The following is a 19,816-nucleotide window of genomic DNA, read 5'->3' on the forward strand; positions in this document are numbered from 1 at the left end:
TGTGATCAGATTTCAACTTGTGGCACCTTAGGTAGAAAAAATCTGTAAACTACTCATTTAAAGAAACACCATCAAAGTGCCACCAACGAGCCCCCTATTCATATTTACTCAAAGCACCACTCCAGTGTTTTGCTTTGTTTTTTTTTTTAAGCAATGGAGTGGTGCCGCTAACTTAATGTCCTTCATCTCAGTATTATGCTCATCTGCTGCCTTCTTCACCTTTTAAATGCGCCGCTCCGATCCTGCTTAGCCATCTTGTGACCACAATTTTTGACTGTCGCAGAAGTAAGGGTCACAAGCATTTAATGTAAGACTATGAGAGCCACAACGAGGCAAGTACGAGGCTCTCATACACTTGCATTGAAAAGTGACCTCCGACTCAATACAGCAAACACTGGAAAGATCCAGCAGGTCACAACCTGATGAAGACCAGCCGGAGTGGCACTGATAGAAGATGAAGACAAAGGTGGGTAAGTATAAGACTAGAGTCAGTGATCTTAGACTAGAAGCACCATTCCAGCTCTGTAATAAAAAAAAAACCTGGAGTGGTGCTCTAATGAATTAATTATAGTAGTGGGAAAAGTCACCAAGGAATGCAGATAATGACTGTCTTATAAACAACATATATCGCCTATTTACAAAATGGGTGAGTAATGTATGATCACTAGGAGTTCGACCACTAAGACTCTAATCATAATAAAAAGGGTCCCAGAGTATTGTGTAATTTAAAGGGAACCTGTCACCTGAATTTGGCGGGACCTTTTTTCCGCCGGCGCACTGTCCCGGAAGTATTTTGCTGTGTTCCGAGACATAGTGCGCCGGCGCATGCGCACTAATGCTTTTCGGCTTTGCCCGCAGTTGGGCAAAGCATACTGCGCGTGCGCAAGGCAAGATTGCCTTGCGCAGGCGTGATCTACGGAGGAAAGCGAATCAACTTCAAGGCAATATTGCGGCCATCGTGTGGCCAGTGGGAAAGGAAGGGGTGAATAAAACACCCGAAAACACTGCCCATCGGACCGAAAAAAGGTCCCGCCAAATTCAGGTGACAGGTTCCCTTTAAGCATGAACATTTGTGACTTCTGCTTCAATAACTGGCCATTAAACATGACTTCTCAAGTGCTACATACATGACTTTGTTTTACCTGGTATAAATGCCATTCTCCTGCTGAATCCGATGTGGTTTTCTCTTATTCCTGCACATCTGTTATTTCTGCACCTCTCATTCCAGAAATATGGCCCTCTCTTCTCTGTATGTGAATCTCGTCTATTTAGCTCTCAAGAAACCCCTCACAAAAGAAGAATTAATGACCACGCCCACTTGGCTAAAAAGTCCAGATTTCTATACAGAAAAGTGTGGACCAAATTTCAGGAATGGAAAAGTATAGGAACAACATCTCCAAATTGAAGAGAACAACAGCATTTAAACCAGGCAAATAAATCTATATCTATGTCAAGTGACAGGTTGTCTTTAAAGAAGTCCTCCTCCTTCTCCCATCAAAGAGTTTATCCTCTCTTATATTGCAGTCATCATATTATACAGCACTGTGTACAATTGCTCATTTTCCCTTTCTACCCAGATAATTCTTCTCTTTTCTCTGCTCTATGTAGAAACGGGAAGTCTCTTTTCCCTGTAAAAATCATTCCTCTGTTCATGATTCACGCAGAGAAAATTGACCTCTTGTTTCTACATAGTGTTTAGAGGGAATAATAATAATAAAAATAATAATTTTACTTCTATAATGCCAACATATTCCACAGCACTTAGGATTCAGTTAGTCAGTTTTTAATCACGTGATGTCATAGACCTAATGGAAAAGAGAAGAATAAGATGGGTAGAAAGGCAAAATGAGCAATTGTAAGTAAACAGTGCTATATAATATGATGAGTGCAATATATTAAGAGGTTAAAACCTTTGATGGGAGAGATTTTTTTAACTGTATATAAGAAGTATAGACAGTAAGAGAGAAGCTGTAGCTTATGCTGTTGAATTCTTTGCTCACATAGATGAGTTTAGGTCTCCCTAAGAGATAGAGATTTAGAAATCGGTCTGAAGTTATAACCAATATTCTCACCATCATCTTCTGGAAACAATTTCCTCTTCCAACTTCGATCTTTTATAAGAGATGTTACCCAGAGTGATCATTAGTCCTTCGCTCGACGTCATTGAACATATTCGGCCAGTAGGCCAATAAAGCTTCAAGGAAATCTGTCACCAGGTTTTTACCAACTAATTTGAGAGAAGCTTAATGTAAAAACATATTTTTGCTGTAATTTCGATAAAATCACTGTTTTATCAGCAGGAAATTCACTAGAGGACAAGTGATCCGGCTGCCATTTTGTCCTCCATATTCATGACCTCTGTATAACTCTGCCAGTATCACTGATTGGCAGCTTTCTGCCTATGCACAGTGTACACAGAAAGCTGCCAATCAGTGGTGTAGGCGGGCGGTATATACAGGGCCCAGCATAAATAGGATAAAGTAACTGAAATGCCCCATGGATCCTACAAACAATAAAATCAGTAGTATAAATGAAACATGATAGTTGGTAGGATATAGATAAGAATTTGACATCAAGGGTACCTTTAAGTCATCTTTCTGGCAAGGTCAAGGAAGAGAGGGCTCATTTTTACGCACATATTCAGTATCTTGTGCCTTATTATAATTCTTTTAGTGAAAATTTATGCGTAATACTTGTCCGCCCAATCTGTGGCCATCTGATCTTATCTATTGTCGAGAGGCTCCACAATTGGTTGTGCTGGGGAACTTCTCGGAGAGCGATGCTGAGTACCAATCATGTCCCATTTTACATTTGTCATTATTAGAATGTAATCAGTAAAATTAATTAAACATTGAATTTCTGACAGCATGGATTACCCATCATTATTGTGAACAAGCACATTCGGTGTGTGAACAGAGCCAATGACACTATGTAGACCGTAGACTTTGTGTGAAATATGTGGACCCACGATTCTTTACATTATCCATCGAGTCGTAAGAGTTTATTTCTTTCTGTGACAATGAATTGAATTTTTCTGATATGAACTATTTTTAACTTTATTTTGTAGGATTTTAGCTGCTGAAATGTCCCAAATCTTCAGAATTCGCTGCACGGTTCAGAAGACGTCTGACTCGTAAAGATATATAAAGAGGTAGGATGAAACTTTTTCGGTAAAGTTTTACAAATAGCATTCATAGAAATGTTTCTTTTATTCATTCTATGAAACTTTCTGAAACTCTACGAAACTTACTGTAGTTTAGTACAGCAGAAAATAGAAATGACTACGGTCAAATTCATCCATAGTAGACCACAGATGGGTTCTTCTTGTTGACTCTTAGGTTGATCATTGAGATAAGAATGCCAATATCCACATGGGCATGTTATTCCAATAAAGAAGTAAGATGAGGGGATGAAGGACTCTTCCTTGGATCATCTCACCTAACATAGAATTTCCTTCACATACAGTTTTTTGTTCGTTTTTTTTTAAATGGAACTGATTTTAGAACAACTTTTTTGCATTTTTTTTGTGGGCCAAAGCCAGAAATTACGGTAATTGCAAAGGAATGGAAAATATATAGGAATGGCTTACACTTTTCTTTCCTGTTGCATCTACTTTTGACTACGGTTCGAAGACCTGTATTAAAATATTTGGTATTGTTTTGTCAAAGCCACGAAGGACAATTTGGTGGATAGTCTATTGTCCACATACATCTAAGATCTTCAAATAAAACATCTTATACATTATCAGCTTACAATTGATGACTATGGGTTCTTCTAGTTGGTGCATATCTACATATTCTCTGAAGCCTTTGTGACGTCTTACTTGTTCTTGTCAAGGAAGTCCAATTTTATCATAAAGTATTAGAATTGTTTTTCATGGACGTTTATGGACCATCTGTGAACCTTCCTGGTGTAAAGAACATCTACTAGATTATATGCTAACTCTATTTGTTATGTTTAGGAATTTGTAGATACATGTAGAAAAAGTGATCTGTAGCAAAGAGGATTTTGGTGCATGATCTGAAAACAAGGGGACCCAAGTAGAGAATGCATAGTCTGTCTCCATCTGTCTCCATGGTATATATGGTCCTGGTGAAATGTGACTGATCTCTCTACCATTAGAAATTAGCCAAAAAATTCAAGTGAAAGTGAGTTCTGTTAGAATTGGACAAATATCCGCATTTGTCAAAATGCGGGTTTTTTCTTCCAGGAATTAGCTTCAGCGTGGGTTTTGCTTATGGATTCTGCTCATCTCTCCGGCCCTCTCACTCCTCGCGTCATCTTCAGATCACCACTGCTCATGCTGAAATCTGACTCTGAGTCAGGATCTTCCATCTTTGATGAGGCCCAAAAGAGTTCAACACAAATGCAAAAGGTCATGGGATGGGGACTTCACAGCGTTTGAAGAACCCTACCGCGCCCCATCAAAGCTGTAAGTCCCGATCCAGCATGAGATGACTGGGGATTTCAGCATGAGCAGTGGTGATCTGAAGATGCGACGAGTTCCGAATGGGTGATTGTGAATAGTGGAGGGGCCAGAAAGGTGAATATAAAGATTTTTTCCATTTTTTAACATCGTATATTCAGAGAATAGTAAGGGACATGACATTTTCAGAGAATCATGCCTCCACAAATCAAAATTACCCTGGAAAAACCATATGAACAGGTTAATTTAAATTTTGCTGAGTCAATAGGATGCAATAAAGAACATACTGCTTTGCCTTTTTTGGAATAGATGGAAAATAATCTACATCTTTCCCAGTCGATTCGATTAACGGTTTCTTATTTATTGAGATGTTAAGACAACCTGTGGCTCTCCATCTGTGCCTTATCCTTCTAGAAATATTATAGAGTAATATAATAAATCATAATTTGATTTGTAATTAAGTATATTATTTGATAGTTTCATAAAGTAATCCTATTTTTTAATAAAATATTGATTATTATTTATATTTATGTAAAATGCTAAAAATTATACAAAAGATAATGTTCTAAATTAATCCTTATTATTATTATTATTATTATTTACCTAATAATATCAATAATTATTATTATTAACAGTATGGAGACAAAACAATAATTATTGACCACTTTTTAATTCATTATGATAGATTAATATTAGTAAATTAAACAATAATTATTAAACCAATGTAATAATTATTGCAGCACAATAAACAAACTATCTTATACACATGTGTAGGTACGGCACATTGGACATAGAAATTCTATGGATTTGTAATTTGGGCTCATTGAGAATTTTTCTGCTGTTCGGCGTCCATGGCTGGGATGAAGTGTAGGCAAAGTAGGCTGTTGCCTAGGGGGGCATTTAGATGTGGGGTGCAATTAAAACATTAAAGGGAATCTATCGCCAGGTTTTTGCTATCTCATTTGACAGCAGCATAATGTAGGAAAAGAGACCCTGATTCCAGCGATGTGTCACTTAGTTTACTGAATGTAGCAGTTGTGATACAATCAGAATTTTTAGATGTAGCATTTTAGCATAGCCCAGAAATCTAATCCCCACCCACACCCCAGCTCTTTGTATATTGAAAGGAAGCTGTTAATTAGTGGTATAGGATTGGGTTGACTGTGAGGCACGAGCGCAGCTAGTCCAGCAGTAATAATTTCCCACTGATAAAACACTTACTGTATTGAAGCAACAGCACACCATGCATGTCAGTGATGGAATTGACCATTTTCATTCATTTTTCACCTGTCATTTCCTAAATTTAGTGACTGTATTTGTTTCAAGTAGTCAGGTGACAACATTTCTAAGAAGCAGGTAATTTGCTAATATTTGAAAGAAATTAATATTAATCAGATATGAAGAAAATGAAGTTTTGTCATAAAATAATTTAACTAAAATTAAAAAGTACATTATTTTAGCGCCGTACAATTTTTTATTTTTTTATTAGTCGAGGCTCCTCTGCCATTGGAATATTGCTTACATCAACCTGTCATTAATACTATCCTCCAAGTTAATGATGAGCCAGCAGGGATTCATTAGCCACGTCAATTATATAAAAAAGATATTACAGTCTACAGCCGTGCGCCAGAATTTATTGCATTGTCTCATAAATGTGGCACGCCAATGAGAGCTGAAATTGCGCGCATTAATTAAATTGGCAAGTGCATTTCTACATAGGGACTAGTTAGTATCACGTATCTTTTTTTTTTTCTGGGCACAATAAATCTGGCTGAACGTCACCGAATGGAGGGTTTTAATTAAAAGAAAGGATATTACTTAATGGTTCAATTAATAAATGTTCTTTTATCTCACTTGTATCTTTCACATTCAATGCTGTCTGTGTGATCGACTATTTTTACATTTTATCTGGGCCCATTACGTCTTGATTCATATCAGTTTTATTTTCAGTAACAGGCGTAACGTTATAGTGTTATTACTAACTGGTTATGTGGTGGGCAATAGGATTTCATGGTGAAAGGAGTTGTCTCCTGTTTGATCTAAAAGAGCATTCCACTCCCCTGTTTCCAAGATTGCCCCTTGCCGGGGAACGGGTGTGCTCCTGAAACTAGACTGACGGCAAATGTTGAAGAGAGAAATAGAATCTGGCACTCATCTTATATGAATTCGTGGAAAATACTTTTAATGCAGTCCAAAATAAATATTTCGGTCAAGAATCGACCTTCTTCAGTATACCGGCTGCTCAAATGAAGTTCGTTAGGGTGAGATAACCTAGTATGGAAGCGAATACGAATGCCCAAGAGAATATCCAATAGGGGAAGTATCTATAAATATTCTGTAGGCAGGTAGATAAAGTAGATCCGTAAGGGATGGTATCTGTCGGGCAGCAATAACCAGTGTAACGTCAATCAAATGGTCAAAGAGAAGTTTTTGGTTATTGGTGGTGGTTAGTGACCATGTGCTTGCATCCAACGCGATGTCCGCCACTTGTTGTTTGTTCTAAAAGAGCGTTCCACTCCCCTGTCTCCCAGATTCCCGCTTGCCGGGGAAAGGGTGTGCTCCTGAAACTAGACTGACGGCAAATGTTGAAAGCATGGTTCATACCCTAGCCCAAATTGCTCACCAAGCTTTACCTCTGCAGCATCGGAGGAGCACACGGGCTCTGAACTGGCCAAATCCAGCACTGCAGTTTTAGCTTCAGAGCTGTATGGAAGACGGTTTGCAAGTGCAGAGGTGGCCAGTAGTGTTGAGCGATACCGTCCGATACTTGAAAGTATCGGTATCGGAAAGTATCGGCCGATACCGGCAAAGTATCGGATCCAATCCGATACCGATACCCGATACCAATACAAGTCAATGGGACTTAAGTATCGGACGGTATTCCTGATGGTTCCCAGGGTCTGAAGGAGAGGAAACTCTCCTTCAGGCCCTGGGAACCATATTAATGTGTAAAAGAAAGAATTAAAATAAAAAATATTGCTATACTCACCTCTCCGAGGGAACCGGCAGCGTTGTTTGCTTAAAATTTGCGCTTTTCTTTCCTTACGTGAAGTCCCGGCTTTGTGATTGGTTGCGTCGCAGTCACATGGGCGACGCAACCAATCACAAGCCGTGACGTCACGGGAGGCTGGACACGCGCGCATTTTAAAATGCGCGCGTGTCCAGCCTCCCGGCTTGTGATTGGTTGACCGCGATGCAACCAATCACAAGCCGTGACGTCACGGGAGGCTGGACAAGCGCGCATTTTAAAATGCGCGCGTGTCCAGCCTCCCGTGAAGTCACGGCTTGTGATTGGTTGCGTCGCCCATGTGACTGCGACGCAACCAATCACAAAGCCGGGACGTAATTTTAAAATCCTTAAGGACCTGAAATTACGTCACGGCTTGCTGTGATTGGTTGCGTCGCCCATGTGACTGCGACGCAACCAATCACAAGCCGGGACTTCACGTAAAGGAAAGAAAAGCGCGAATTTTAAACAAAGAACGCTGCCGCTTCCCTCGGTAAGGTGCAGGCTGCGTCGGAGAGGTGAGTATAGCACTATTTTTTATTTTAATTCTCTCTTTTACACATTTTTACATTAATGTTGTTTCGATACCGATACCCGATACCACAAAAGTATCGGATCTCGGTATCGGAATTCCGATACCCGCAAGTATCGGCCGATACCCGATACTTGCGGTATCGGAATGCTCAACACTAGTGGCCAGTAATCTAGACAAGGAGCTGTAAACAATATAATTTAATATCTCTCTTACAAGCTCTATAACGAGCACCTTGCCTTGGAAATAGGCCACTGGAGATAGACTTGCGTTGTCTGGCATCTGTGCCAGTGCCTGTCCTCTCCACTTCTGTTTTGCTCATCGGCCGACACAGAATGCCTATTCAGTAGTCCTGTTTTATTCCTAAGACTTGTAGCTTTGGCCACAAATGTTAGAGTTAAATTTTATTAGTTTGTGTTTCTTGCTGGGTGGAGTAGCTCATTATTTAAATCCCTGAGAATCAGTTCCCACTGTCAGTCATTAAGTTCTGTTTATCTGGTATAATCCTATTCTTTGCTTTTGCTCTGTCTTCCTGATTTATCCCATTCCCTGGTCTTGGCTTGTATTTTGATCACCCTCTTTCTTTCTAATTTTGTCTCTGGTGTGACTTCTTAGTATCGACCCAGCATGAAGGCCCATCTTGCCGCCATCTTACCCCACCAGCCAGCAGCTGACTCTCAGGCGCCAGCACAGAGATCCCTGTGTAAGTCTAGATATCTGTACAGGGCTTAAAGGGTGAAGGTCAGAACAACCTTTAGGGTCTGGTAAACAAACTGGCTTGCTCTAAGCCTGTCTGTGGAAGCTTATTTAAAAGCTGGCAGACTTCCATGAACTGTGCAACCGTGATACAGAGGGGTCCCGTAAACAAGCTATAAACCGTAAAATTAAAAATTCCCCGTTCTGGAGAATGAAGAGGATTTTTAATAACAAGTTAATTTCAAAGTTACTTGTTTTTACAGGCACTTCCTAATTTTACTAATTTGTGAACATGAGAAAACAACTGTAAGAATTATATAGTGGAGGTTTCATGGTCAAAATTATTCCTTAAGTTGACTTTTGAAAAGGTTTTTTCAAAAATTGTACACATTAGATTGATAATATTCGTCCTCATAAAGGCTGAAAATCTAATTCAGTGGTATGCTCAGACAGGAAATTCTATCCATGTCCCACCAATTTGATGCTAATCAAATGTTCATGTCTCCAGACCCCAAAACATAATAAAGACAGATGAAAAAAATAAAATAAATGATGCGCATCTGGCCCTCACCTGTCCTGCCACACAGCCTGCACTACCCTAGTCATCTTTTTTGTTTGGTCACTGGTGCAATCTTCACTGGGTTATCTTTAATGTCTTTTGGCCTCCTGTCATCTTATGCACCTCCTATGCTGACTAGGAGCACAAAAGACACCAAATATGCCGAGCACTTGAAGAACATATCCCTTCCCGATTCTTTTGAATGGTGGCCGGTCGGCTGCCATTTTCCTGTATTTGTATGAATCGGATACCGGGAAATTCAGAATCTGGTGAACATTTTTTTAAAAACTAGAGGCAAATTCTATTAACTTAGAAGTGATTCACTCATCTCTATGGGATACAATTACATTTAATGATGTGAACAATGTAGATGGACGTTTATAAATCTGTTCAGTATGTACTGTACCCATAGTATAGCGACTTTAGGCCCACACTGTGCTATTATATGGCTGCAATGAGCCCATATGAGTATTTGGAGACCCATAGAAGAAAAAAATAATGCTGTCATGGTTAATTGCAAGCTGTTTAATAGAGGAATTAATGATCAGCCATATGGCGGCGCAAGGAATATCTATGGGTTTATGTACTTTGCACATCCATGGACCCTCACGATGTATAAATTCCTGATTTTTATTTTAGTACACCCTATGGTGCTTGGCTGATTTTTCATCATTTACTGTAATTTTTTAATAGATGCATTGTCATTGGAGTCCAATATCCACAATCAACATTCAGCTGACCTTGTAAAGGTTTAATATGTTGGATGACTATACCGTAGGTAGAGCCGTGTTACTGACATTATTCTTTTTGAAAGTTCCTATTAATATTATTATTATTTATTTATATAGCACCATTAATTCCATGGTGCTGTACATGAGAAGGGGTTACATACAGAGTTATAGATATCATTTACAGTAAACAAATTTACAATGACAGACTGGTACAGAGCGGAGAGGACCCTGTTCTTGCGGACTTACATTCTACAAGATTATGGGGAAGGAGACAATAGGTCGAAGGTGCAGCAGCTCTGGTGGTGGTGAGGTGGAAGATCAGGTGGTGGTGAGGCGGCAGCTCGGATGGTGGTGAGGTGGCAGCTCGGGTGGTGGTGAGGCGGCAGTTCGGGTGGTGGTGAGGCGGCAGCTCTGGTGATGGTGAGGCGGCAGCTCTGGTAGTGTGAGGCGGCAGCTCAGGTGGTGGTGAGGCGGAAGCTCGGTGGTGGTGAGGTGGCCGCTCGGGTGGTGGTGAGGTGGCCGCTCGGGTGGTGGTGAGGCGGCAGCTCGGGTGGTGGTGAGGCGGCAGCTCGGGTGGTGGTGTGACATATTAACAGAGATTTAATATAAACCTAATGTGAATGTAAAGCTGTGTTCAATGTAAAATGTGAAAATGGTAGCTGGGTGCGGCTGCTAGGTGCCATTTCTAACACTGCCCTTTTATGTGATGGAGGGGCCTTTAGACCCCTCAGTTCCGCAGTGTTACATGTTACCTCTGCACACCCACTCACAGATATCGCTCAATCACATCTCTGTTTATCATGTATTGCACTTGTACCTGTGATAGTCTGCGGCGCCAGTAACATTCCTGTTATTTTTCTCGGACCTAGAGGTGTGCAGAAAATTATGGAGACATGAAAGATTTGAATCCGATGGTTGGATCAATTTGGCAATGAAAGTCCATGGGTCCATGAAAAAATTAGACTTTACTTAGTTGACATCCGAGTGCGGTCCAGTTTTCACAGACTGTCAGAAAACAAAAAGTTGGAGGAGCTTATTTTATTATTTCTCCACCTACAAGAAAAAGGAATGACCACCACACTCTGATCAAAGTCTGATCAGAATAATCGTTCTGTCTTTCTGGTATGTGGATATATTGTTTGTATTCTTTTATTATTGGATTTTTTTCTTGCTATCAAGTTATGCCAATTGTATCTAATAAACGAAAACAAACACTAACATTAAAAAGTTCATAAAAATAGAAAAAACTCCAAGTACTTCCACTCTTATTAAAATTCAAACTGAAAAGTATATAAATAAATCTTTTCTATGTCTTAGAAGATCAGAAACATCACTTTCATCCTCCTCCTCACTGTCCTGTGTGTGCCTGGAAGGCAACTGGCTGCAGCAGGAGCCTCCCCCCTCTACCCTGTCAGCATTAGGACACACATCCATAAGATCCGCCCCTTTTCTGATGCTCACCAGCTATAGATGGCAGTGCTTAGCAGTAAATTATCCCCTTTGTTTGTTTTGCAGTATTTTTACTGACTGTTTTAAGATCATGCAAAAATGTTACATGCTAATAAATAGTTTGGACATATAGATTTCTTATTTAATTTAATTCAATAATTTATTTATTTATTTAGGCCTCATACAAATGTCAGTGGTGTACATATGTGTTTTATCCATGATTTTTATGGATACAACATGTATCCATTATAGTCTATAAAGCTGCTCACATGTCTATCATTTTTCAGCATCACAGATAAAAAGTACCCATACAAGTCTATGGGTGTGTGAAAAACACGTACAGCACAGATGAGATCCGTGCTCCATCCATGTTCTGTCCATGTTTATTGAACATAATAGGAAAAGGTTTGTAATTTATTTATCCATTTGTGAAAAACACTAATGACACACTGACCAACCACTAATGACACACTGACCAAACACTAACAACACAGTGACCAAACACTAACGACACACTGACCAAACATTAACAACACAGTGACCAAACACTAACAACACACTGACCAAACATTAATGATACACTGACCAACCACTAATGACACACTGACCAAACACTAACGACACACTGACCAAACACTGATGACACACCAAACACTAATGAAACACTGAACAAACACTAATGATATACTGACCAAACACTAACGACACACTGACCAAACACTAATGACACACTGACCAAACACTAATGATATACTGACCAAACACTAATGACACACTGACCAAACACTAATGACACACTGACCAAACACTAATGATACACTGACCAAACACTAATGACACACTGAACAAACACTAATGACATACTGACCAAACACTAATGACACACTGACCAAACACTAATAACACACTGACCAAACACTAATGACACACTGACCAAACACTAATGACAAACTGACCAAACACTAATGATATACTGACCAAACACTAATGACACACTGACCAAACACTAATGACACACTGATCAAACACTAATGATACACTGACCAAACACTAACGACACACTGGCCAAACACTAATGACACACTGACCAAACACTGATTACACACTGACCAAACACTAACGACACACTGACCAAACACTAACGACACCCTGACCAAACACTAATAACACACTGACCAAACACTAATGATAAACTGACCAAACTCTAAAGATACACTGACCAAACACTAATTATACTGCACACTGACCAAACACTAATGATACACTGACCAAGCACTAATGACACACTGACCAAACACTAATGACACACTGACCAAACACTAATGATACACTGACCAAACACTAATGACACACTGACCAAACACTAATGACACACTGACCAAACACTAATGATACACTGACCAAACACTAACGACACACTGGCCAAACACTAATGACACACTGACCAAACACTGATTACACACTGACCAAACACTAATGACACACTGACCAAACACTAATGACACACTGACCAAACACTAATGATACACTGACCAAACACTAATTACACACTGGCCAAACACTAATGATACACTAACAAAACACTAATGACACACTGACCAAACACTAATGACACACTGACCAAACACTAATGATACACTGACCAAACACTAATGACACACTGACCAAACACTAATGACACACTGACCAAACACTAATGATACACTGACCAAACACTAATGACACACTGACCAAACACTAATGACACACTGACCAAACACTAATGATACACTGACCAAACACTAATGACACACTGACCAAACACTAATGACACACTGGCCAAACACTAATGACACACTGACCAAACACCGATTACACACTGACCAAACACTAACGACACACTGACCAAACACTAATGAAACACTGACCAAACACTAATGACACACTGATCAAACACTAATGACACACTGACCAAACACTAACGACACACTGGCCAAACACTAGTTACACACACTGACCAAACACTGATTACACACTGACCAAACACTGATTACACACTGACCAAACACTAAAGACACACTGACCAAACACTAACGACACACTGACCAAACACTAATGACACACTGACCAAATACTAATGATACACTGACCAAACACTAATGATACACTGACCAAACACTAATGATACACTGACCAAACACTAATGACACACTGACCAAACACTAATGATACACTGACCAAACACTAATGATACACTGACCAAACACTAATGATACACTGACCAAACACTAACGACACACTGACCAAACACTAATGACACACTGACCAAACACTAATGACACACTGACCAAAGACTGATTAGACACTGACCAAACACTAACGAAACACTGGCCAAACACTAATGACACACTGACCAAACACTGATTACACACTGACCAAACACTAACGAAACACTGGCCAAACACTAATGACACACTGACCAAACACTGATTACACACTGCCCAAACACTAATGACACACTGACCAAACACTAATGACACACTGACCAAACACTAATGACACACTGACCAAATACTAATGATACACTGACCAAACACTAATGATACACTGACCAAACACTAATGATACACTGACCAAACACTAATGACACACTGACCAAACACTAATGATACACTGACCAAACACTAATGATACACTGACCAAACACTAATGATACACTGACCAAACACTAACGACACACTGACCAAACACTAATGACACACTGACCAAACACTAATGATACACTGACCAAACACTAATGACACACTGACCAAACACTAATGATACACTGACCAAACACTAATGATACACTGACCAAACACTAATGACACACTGACCAAACACTAATGATACACTGACCAAACACTAATGATACACTGACCAAACACTAATGATACACTGACCAAACATTAATGACACACTGACCAAACACTAACGACACACTGACCAAACACTAACGACACACTGACCAAACACTAACGACACACTGACCAAACACTAATGACACACTGACCAAACACTAATGATACACTGACCAAACACTAATGACACACTGACCCAACACTAATGACACACTGACCCAACACTAATGATACACTGACCAAACACTAATGATACACTGACCAAACACTAATGATACACTGACCAAACACTGATTACACACTGACCAAACACTAACGACACACTGACCAAACACTAACGACACACTGATCAAACAGTGATGACACACTGACCAAACACTAATGACACACTGACCAAACACTAATGACATACTGACCAAACACTAATGATACACTGACCAAACACTAACGACACACTGGCCAAACACTAATGACACACTGACTAAACACTAATGACACACTGACCAAAGACTGATTAGACACTGACCAAACACTAATGACACACTGACCAAACACTGATTACACACTGACCAAACACTAACGAAACACTGGCCAAACACTAATGACACACTGACCAAACACTGATTACACACTGACCAAACACTAATGACACACTGACCAAACACTAATGACACACTGACCAAACACTAATGACACACTGACCAAATACTAATGATACACTGACCAAACACTAATGATACACTGACCAAACACTAATGATACACTGACCAAACACTAATGACACACTGACCAAACACTAATGATACACTGACCAAACACTAATGATACACTGACCAAACACTAATGATACACTGACCAAACACTAACGACACACTGACCAAACACTAATGACACACTGACCAAACACTAATGATACACTGACCAAACACTAATGACACACTGACCAAACACTAATGACACACTGACCAAACACTAATGATACACTGACCAAACACTAATGATACACTGACCAAACACTAATGATACACTGACCAAACACTAATGATACACTGACCAAACACTGATTACACACTGACCAAACACTAACGACACACTGACCAAACACTAACGACACACTGACCAAACACTAATAACACACTGACCAAACACTGATGATACACTAACCAAACACTAAAGATACACTGACCAAACACTAATGATACTGTACACTGACCAAACACTAATGACACACTGACCAAACACTAATGACACACTGACCAAACACTAATGACACACTGACCAAACACTAATGATACACTGACCAAACACTAATGATACACTGATTAAACACTAATGATACACTGACCAAACACTGATTACACACTGACCAAACACTAACGACACACTGACCAAACACTAACGACACACTGATCAAACAGTGATGACACACTGACCAAACACTAATGACACACTGACCAAACACTAATGACACACTGACCAAACACTAATGACACACTGACCAAACACTAATGACACACAGACCAAACACTGATGACACACTGACCTTTTACCCTTTAATATTCCTGGTTTACAAGTCCCACTCTGTGTATAGTTCAGTAATGAGGGACTTGGCACTCCAATTTGAGACATAGATGACACCATTTATTCTCATGCACATGTGGGACATATCAGTCGAAAAAATCAGAGCTTTGACTAAATTCATTGCAAAAAAAAGTAAGATATGAAGCGCTAATGTAACTTCTGTCTCTATGTGTTGGCGCCACATCACATATGGTTTTTTTTTGTATTACACGGCAATGAACATCTTCATCTTCTCGTTTTGTAGTGCCGAGTTCCTCTTCATAGTCATTTATGAAGATCAGGGACAACCTTCAGTTGAGTAATATGCTTATACTGGCCATTGTTTAGTTCATTTTTAAGACAGAGATGTTGTAAAATGTTCTGGTTTCTCTGATTGTCTTTGAACTTTCTGTTATTCAAGTTGTTATTTAGCTCGATAAACAGAACAAAAATAATAAAAGCCTTCCCTAGGGGGGTTGAGTCGTCCTGTAAATTATTTATATTGTGCTTCTCTGGAAGTATCGACAAGGCAGAGATACGTCTGAGCTATTGTCTTGTTTGTCTTCTGTACCAGCTGCTGAAAATCTCACTCCTCGCACCATTTAGATATGGACAATCATCATATGTGCCATAACTATAGCATTCAGTTTTGTCATTACGACATCCAATATGTTGTGGAAATGTGTCGCTCTCTGCTCTAAGGGACGCCGGTAAAGCTGCGCTGTATGGGAGGTGAGAGCATGGACATCTGGAGATGCTGATCAAGCCAGCTTGTGATCTCATTAAGGGGATTATAGGGGAGAATTCAGGAAAGGAGCCTGACGGATGATTGTTATTTATTGCCATGACCACCTTGATGCAGATCTGGGAGATGACAGTAGATCATTTCTTCCAAGACATTAAATTATAACTAAAGTAGATAAAGACACAATGGAAGGCCACGTTCACACGATCAGTATCTGGTCAGTAATTTACATCAGTATTTGTAAGCCAAAACCAGGAGCGGGTGATAAATGCAGGAGTGGTGCATATGTGTCTATTATACTTTTCCTCTGATTGTTCCTCTCCTGGTTTTGGTTTTCAAATACCGATGCAAAATACTGACCAAATACTGAACGTGTGAACATGGCCTAACCCAAGCTTTCCTTCACACGTCAGTTTTTTTACATACGAGACAAATGGGTCAAGTTTTAGTGATGATTTAAATCAGAGATTCATCCAAGTTTCATCAGCATTCGGTCCAAGTGTCATCAGTTTTTCTCATGCTTGAAAAAAAGGTTCTCCTATGTGACATAGGCCTCCAAGTGCGGTCCAATTTTTTAACAGACTTATAGATTTGCATTGGCGATTTTGATCAGACGCTCAGATCAAAATTGGACATGTCTCCATCATTTTGGACAGACATGTGCACAGCCCCATGGACTATCACAGACAGGGTTGGACTGGCCCACCAGAGAATCCTCCAGTAGGCCCTGGCTTCTTCATCAGGAGAGTTCATAATGCAAACCTTGCAGCTTCTAAGGGGCTCTTGAGTGGAGGAGAAAGGTGGTCCCTCAGAATCAAATCCTCTGGTGGGCCCAATGTTCTTCAGTCTGGCACTGATCACAGATACCAGTGTTATCGAGGAAAGAAATGGATAGCACTCATATAGAAAAACTGATGTCTGGATGAGGCCTAAAGAGGATTTGTGAGCTCTCATAGCTTTCCTGCTTTGGTAAAAAAAAAATATTTCCCATAACATCACAATAGACCATCTTTTCTAATACTTTCCGGCTGTGCCGTTTCTGTGTTATTCCTTGGAAAAGTAGTCACATTGGTTTTCTACCAGTTGGGGGCCCTGCACACCCTGATACTGTCCTGACTATGTAAGGCCCTGCCCTTATGACAATAGCAATTTTTTCAACCCTTTCCCGCCATTGCCGATATATGTTTTTGCATTTTTCACCTTTTCCCTACCAGTCTTCCAAGAGCCATAACTTTTATTTTTTTCTCATTGGGATAGGGCTAATTTTTTTTTGTGTGAGACGAGTTCTCATTTTGAATGACACATTCACTTTACCATATAATGTACTGGAAAATGAAAAAAATATTACTAGTGCGGTGAAATGGTAGAAAACAAATATACGTATAATTCCATCACTGATTTATGAGTCTCATTTTACAACTTTTATAGTGTGATAAAAATGAATTTTACAATTTAGTATGATTATGGTGATGCCAGATTTGAAAAGTTTTTTTTTTCTTTCAAAGTAGTCACAAAAATTTAGAAATGTATACGTAACAATTTGGTTTGTCACCATTTCTTGAGAACTTTAATCTTTTATTTTTTTCATCAGTGGAGCTATGTGATAGCTTATTTTTTGCTTGGTTCGCTGACATTTTAATTGGTACCATTTTGTGGTACGTACAACATTTTGATTGCTTTTTAATTCATTTTTAGCGGGAGATATAGAGGCTGAAAAATGGAAATTACAGTGTTCATTGTTTTGTTTGCTTTATTGAATTTATTGTACATGAAAAAGTTTAATATTTTGAATATTTTGATAGATCAGACTTTTACTGTGGTGATGATAAATATATATATATATTTATATTTATATATTATTAATTTATTTTTAAAATCATAAAGGGGGAGAGGGTGAAAATTCCCTTAGGTGACTTGAACCTTTGTTTCTTTGATTGCTTGTTCTATATATTGCAATACCACGGTATCGCAGTATATAGGCAAAATGATGGTCTGCAGCCCATAGCGGGGATCATAGAATTACCAATTTGTCAATCATGTGGACTATCAACAGGCCCCCTGCGGTCAGTACAACCCAACAGCCCCCCTCAAACGCATCACGGAGGGACTGATGGGCACCGGAAATGGAACAACACTGCAACGAGGGCCCTCAAATGCAACTGCACAGATTGACAATGGTAATTAAAGATTTAACAGTAGCAATCTGAGCTAGCCCTGGTTGCTGCTATGAGGCTAGGTGCCCAGGATCCAGAACTAGCAGGGCTTTTGATACAGTGCATGTTTGCTATATCCAAAGCACTGCCTTCTATTGAATGCAGGTGAATCTGGAGCGCCCGCTAGGACCGTGGGTACTCAGCCGGTGCTTAAAGGGGTGGTCACAGTGGCAGTGACCCGGTCTGTGGCCCTGGGCATCCAGTTAAAGGGGATGAATGAAAGTGGAGAATAAAATCTATAAAGGATAATTTGTGACGCCACCTGTGGTATTCGGCCAGGGATGGCCGACGCTGCTTAAAGGGGTCCACTGGGGAGTTGCAGCAGAGTTGGTATATCTCCCCACAGGTAGAGCTTATTCCCCAGGGCTACCGGTACAGTTGGTAAGAAAGACGATTGACGGTGGGGTGTAGGACTGAGGGTGCAGAAAATAATTGAAGGACACAGGGATAGCAGTTTCCTTTACCTTTTACTGGTGGAATGCAGGAACAGTCCAGGGTACAGGTAACAGGTGATGATGGGGTCCGGGCAGCCTGGAAACAACTTGGGATCCACCTAACCAGGTGGGTACAGAGGCCTTCCTTCTGAGCTGTATGCTCTGACCCTTGGTGCCTGAAGCTCTGCACAAGTCCTCTCAGTGTCTGTACTCCCAACCTGTATGGCTGGCAGCCTGAGCCTGTCATGGGCACTGTCTTCTCACTGGCAGACCCCGGCTCCTGACATGCTGTGGTACCTGCAGGTGTTAGATGGGACAGGAGACTTGCAATCTCCTGCCCTCTGGATTCAGTGGCTAGGTATGCAATTCCTACACCACCATGGACTCCGGTGTCCGGTCTCTTGGCGCTTTCTTCTGACGAGAGCCCAGTCACAGCTCCAGACCCCATGCTCCTCTCCTCTACTCCTCTCTCTGTCCCTACACACAGACTAACTAACTCTCCCTCCAGCATAAGTATGCAGCGTCAAACCCGCAGTAGTTCTTGATTGCTGGCACGTCGTACCTTTACAGGCGGATTCCAGCTGT

General features: G+C 40.2%; 1 protein-coding gene across 2 annotated transcripts in view; it reads left to right on the forward strand.

The window, feature by feature from the left end:
* The window catches only part of CNTN5 (contactin 5), a 2,016,448-nt gene that overhangs the window by 319,243 nt on the left and 1,677,389 nt on the right, over nt 1–19,816 (forward strand). For both annotated transcript variants that reach the window (XM_077298468.1, XM_077298469.1), the window contains exon 2: nt 3,068–3,151. The gene's annotated coding sequence lies outside the window, so the exon portion shown is untranslated. The remainder of the gene's footprint in view (nt 1–3,067; nt 3,152–19,816) is intronic.

The sequence above is a fragment of the Ranitomeya variabilis genome, chromosome 3 (genome assembly GCF_051348905.1).
Source record: "Ranitomeya variabilis isolate aRanVar5 chromosome 3, aRanVar5.hap1, whole genome shotgun sequence".
In the NCBI taxonomy this organism is placed as follows: domain Eukaryota; kingdom Metazoa; phylum Chordata; class Amphibia; order Anura; family Dendrobatidae; genus Ranitomeya; species Ranitomeya variabilis.